At 51.1% G+C, this 5,000-nt stretch overlaps 1 non-coding gene across 1 annotated transcript in view; it reads right to left on the bottom strand.

Annotated features, from left to right (window-relative positions):
• Positions 1-513, bottom strand: part of LOC126435451 (small subunit ribosomal RNA) — a 1,909-nt gene extending 1,396 nt beyond the window's left edge. The window contains exon 1 of the ribosomal RNA XR_007579952.1: positions 1-513. This exon is cut by the window's left edge and continues 1,396 nt beyond it. This is a non-coding gene — a ribosomal RNA (small subunit ribosomal RNA).
• Positions 514-5,000: the final 4,487 nt, after the last annotated feature.

A 5,000-nucleotide genomic window follows, 5' to 3' on the forward strand; every position in this document is an offset into this window, starting at 1 on the left:
CGGATGAGTCCCGTATCGTTATTTTTCGTCACTACCTCCCCGTGCCGGGAGTGGGTAATTTGCGCGCCTGCTGCCTTCCTTGGATGTGGTAGCCGTTTCTCAGGCTCCCTCTCCGGAATCGAACCCTGATTCCCCGTTACCCGTTACAACCATGGTAGGCGCAGAACCTACCATCGACAGTTGATAAGGCAGACATTTGAAAGATGCGTCGCCGGTACGAGGACCGTGCGATCAGCCCAAAGTTATTCAGAGTCACCAAGGCAAACGGACCGGACGAGCCGACCGATTGGTTTTGATCTAATAAAAGCGTCCCTTCCATCTCTGGTCGGGACTCTGTTTGCATGTATTAGCTCTAGAATTACCACAGTTATCCAAGTAACGTGGGTACGATCTAAGGAACCATAACTGATTTAATGAGCCATTCGCGGTTTCACCTTAATGCGGCTTGTACTGAGACATGCATGGCTTAATCTTTGAGACAAGCATATGACTACTGGCAGGATCAACCAGGGAGCTGCGTCAACTAGAGCTGAGCAGCCGGCCGCCCGGGAGTGTGTCCCGGGGGCCCGCGCGAACACGCAAGCGTCCGCTCAATTATTCTGCAAACAGGAGGAGGCTGAGCTCCCCTGCACAACACACCTCGAAACCCTCTCAGGTCCCGGCGGCGCGCAGCGCCGTCCTAAGTACTTGGTCGGGTTCGAGAGAGGCGCAATCGCCCGGAGTTAGGCGAGTAGACGCTTTAGGTGCGACCACCCGTGCTCCCAACTGAGCTTGCCGCTGCCGACAGAGGCCCGGGAGCGTGCTGTCGTGGCATTGCCGGCGGGAGACAACACGCGCCACCTACGGTGACCGGCAGCTCCAACGCCAGCGCCACAGAAGGACAAAAGCCCCACTTGGGTGCCGAAGCGAACTCTCCCAGCACAGCGCACGCGCCAACACGTCCGCACAGCTGCGATACAAACCACCTGCGAGAACCGCTGGGGCGACCGAGCAGCAGACGGCGTCGCGGCGCCGAGCGCCGGGCGGCGGCGCATCCTCAGCGCACACAGTCCTCAATCGGACCAGCACACTGCAGATGGCCACCGCGCTTCGCACCGGGCCCGCGAGGACCTGCTTTGGCCGCAAGGCGCCGCGAGCAGGGGGCGCCGGCGCGCAGCTGCGCCGCCTGCCGCGTCCGTCGGCCGGCGCGCCTGCCACTGGCCGCCCCCACCAGCCGGCTGTAGCGCGTGCGCCCACGCACCGCGCTGCCAGCACGCCGGGCGGCCCCCCCTCACCGGCCGGGGACGGTCCCACCCAGCCACCGCCGCGTATCGCCTCACACCCAGATCCCCTTTCACGTTCGTGGGCATGGTGGGTCCCCTTTCACGTTCGTGGGCATGGTGGGTATCCCTGAAACAACCGGTTAATAGCTCGACCGATCGTCGCCAACACTGATTCACCTCTAGCGAGAACAACCGCACCACAACGGGTTACCTGTTGTTCATTTGCGTAACGTCACCAGCAAACGTAGACGTCCATCGCCATTTGCAACGAGTATTGCATGCCTGTGTCAGGTGTCACAACACACTACGTCTGCCCACATAGACGCAACAACATGTGCACGCCTCGAGAACACGTGGAAGGTAGCCCCCGTACGTATGCGGTGTCCATTGCGCGAACGACTGTCAGCCGGCCTCTGCAGGATGTCGCAGATGTGGAACGCGGTGCAACATGCTATCACGGTGTGTGAGAAGAGACGACTACGTCCGAATACACGCTCCACTACATCAACAGACTGCTCATGCTGATCGCCATCCAGGGCGTCCGTTCCTCCCACACGTCTGAATGGCGTACCACACTGCAATCCAGCTCTTATAGGGAGACGACACGTAGCTGCGTGCACAATATTTGGACTGTATGGTCTGCCGTTGCTAGGCGCAGTCGTCGTACGGTCACACATGTGCCACGATGTATCATTCAGTACATACGGACCAATGTGCAGTACAGTTTGTGGGTTTTGCGTACATCGGCGGACAGGTGACAGGCCGTACCACAACGTAGGCTGAGTACGTCGGCATGCGAAGGGCATTGAACATGCAAACTTCTCAACGACCAGCTTGCGAAGGCAGGGGGGAAGGGGGGGGGGGGGCATGTACGTCCTGCTGCTATCCACATTACAGTGTATAGCAGGAGCATGTGGAAAGTCAGCAACACCTGCAAGGTGTTTAACATGACGCGATACACAGGTGACCGGGCAGTGCGAATAGCGAACTATATTGCGAGGGTTGCGGTTAGGCAACACTACACTAATTTAACGAGTTGCATAACAATTACAGAGCAGGTTCAGCGACAACGTGCGTCAGGTTAAGGCGCAATATAGGTTAGGTTAAGGCACAACATGGGTTACGTTAAAGCACAAATTAGGTTACGTTAAAGCACAAATTAGGTTACGTTAAAGCACAAATTAGGTTACGTTAAAGCACAAATTAGGTTACGTTAAAGCACAAATTAGGTTACGTTAAAGCACAAATTAGGTTACGTTAAAGCACAAATTAGGTTACGTTAAAGCACAAATTAGGTTACGTTAAAGCACAAATTAGGTTACGTTAAAGCACAAATTAGGTTACGTTAAAGCACAAATTAGGTTACGTTAAAGCACAAATTAGGTTACGTTAAAGCACAAATTAGGTTACGTTAAAGCACAAATTGGGTTACGTTAAGGCACAACATGGGTTACGTTAAGGCACAACATGGGTTACGTTAAGGCACAACATGGGTTACGTTAAGGCACAACATGGGTTACGTTAAGGCACAACATGGGTTACGTTAAGGCACAACATGGGTTACGTTAAGGCACAACATGGGTTACGTTAAGGCACAACATGGGTTACGTTAAGGCACAACATGGGTTACGTTAAGGCACAACATGGGTTACGTTAAGGCACAACATGGGTTACGTTGAGGCACAACATGGGTTACGTTGAAGCACAACATGGGTTACGTTGAGGCACAACATGGGTTACGTTAAGGCACAACATGGGTTACGTTAAGGCACAACATGGGTTACGTTGAGGCACAACATGGGTTACGTTGAGGCACAACATGGGTTACGTTGAGGCACAACATGGGTTACGTTGAGGCACAACATGGGTTACGTTGAGGCACAACATGGGTTACGTTGAGGCACAACATGGGTTACGTTGAGGCACAACATGGGTTACGTTGAGGCACAACATGGGTTACGTTGAGGCACAACATGGGTTACGTTGAGGCACAACATGGGTTACGTTGAGGCACAACATGGGTTACGTTGAGGCACAACATGGGTTACGTTGAGGCACAACATGGGTTACGTTGAGGCACAACATGGGTTACGTTGAGGCACAACATGGGTTACGTTGAGGCACAACATGGGTTACGTTGAGGCACAAATTAGGTTACGTTGAGGCACAAATTAGGTTACGTTGAGGCACAAATTAGGTTACGTTGAGGCACAAATTAGGTTAGGTTAAGGTACAATATGGGTTAGGTTAAGGTACAATATGGGTTAGGTTAAGGTACAATATGGGTTAGGTTAAGGTACAATATGGGTTAGGTTAAGGTACAATATGGGTTAGGTTAAGGCACAACATGGGTTAGGTTAAGGCACAACATGGGTTAGGTTAAGGCACAACATGGGTTAGGTTAAGGCACAACATGGGTTAGGTTAAGGCACAACATGGGTTAGGTTAAGGCACAACATGGGTTAGGTTAAGGCACAACATGGGTTAGGTTAAGGCACAACATGGGTTAGGTTAAGGCACAACATAGGTTAGGTTAAGGCACAACATAGGTTAGGTTAAGGCACAACATAGGTTAGGTTAAGGCACAACATAGGTTAGGTTAAGGCACAACATAGGTTAGGTTAGGGCACAACATAGGTTAGGTTAAGGCACAACATAGGTTAGGTTAAGGCACAACGTAGGTTAGGTTAAGGCACAACATAGGTTAGGTTAAGGCACAACATATGTTAGGTTAAGGCACAACATAGGTTAGGTTAAGGCACAACATAGGTTAGGTTAAGGCACAACATAGGTTAGGTTAAGGCACAACATAGGTTAGGTTAAGGCACAACATAGGTTAGGTTAAGGCACAACATAGGTTAGGTTAAGGCACAACATAGGTTAGGTTAAGGCACAACGTAGGTTAGGTTAAGGTACAACGTAGGTTAGGTTAAGGTACAACGTAGGTTAGGTTAAGGTACAACGTAGGTTAGGTTAAGGTACAACGTAGGTTAAGGTACAACGTAGGTTAGGTTAAGGCGCAATGTAGGTTAGGTTAAGGTACGATATAGCTGAGGTTAAGGTACAATATCGCTTAGGTTAAGGTACACATTGTTGTAGGGAAAGGTGTATTTGGGGGGGGGGGGGGCGGCAGGTTCGTTGATAGTGATTATCGTAAGTGCATGCCTGCGGGATCATCCGATTTGTCACGTCAGGATGCACTTGTGGCTCATGACAGGCGGCGCTCCGATTCCAAGGTTATGGCAGATGTGTGTCTTTCATTCCTGCCATTGTTTGTGTACTGTGACAGGAGGCAGTATTGTGATGTTGGGTGCACCCCTGTGTAGGACATGTGTGGGTGTTCGTGGCTTAACTGAGCAATGGCGGATGTCGGAAGGGTGGGATATTCTGTTTTGTGGGTGGACCTCCCGGTCTGGTTATGATAGTGTGGATTGTGTAATGTGGCGGAGAGGATGCACCGGATGTTCTTCCATGCTGGTGGTTAGATATTGTGTGTGTGCCTGTTAGAGGCAGAGAGTAGTGTGTGATAGTGTCTGGCTGACGTGTGGTTCTCATTGTGTGCAGAGTCTTTCAGCATGTATAGGGACGGTTGTATATATTATCTGTATTCTGATGGCTCTGCATCTATTACTAATCAGTGCCGTGTATACGGTTACTCTGGTTCCAGTCGAAACTGTTCTATCTCTGTACATTAGTGACACTGCGGCTCCACTATGTTGCTGCCCCTGTCGGCCGTTT

This window comes from Schistocerca serialis, unplaced genomic scaffold, assembly GCF_023864345.2.
Source record: "Schistocerca serialis cubense isolate TAMUIC-IGC-003099 unplaced genomic scaffold, iqSchSeri2.2 HiC_scaffold_1207, whole genome shotgun sequence".
NCBI classification, from domain to species: Eukaryota; Metazoa; Arthropoda; class Insecta; order Orthoptera; family Acrididae; genus Schistocerca; species Schistocerca serialis.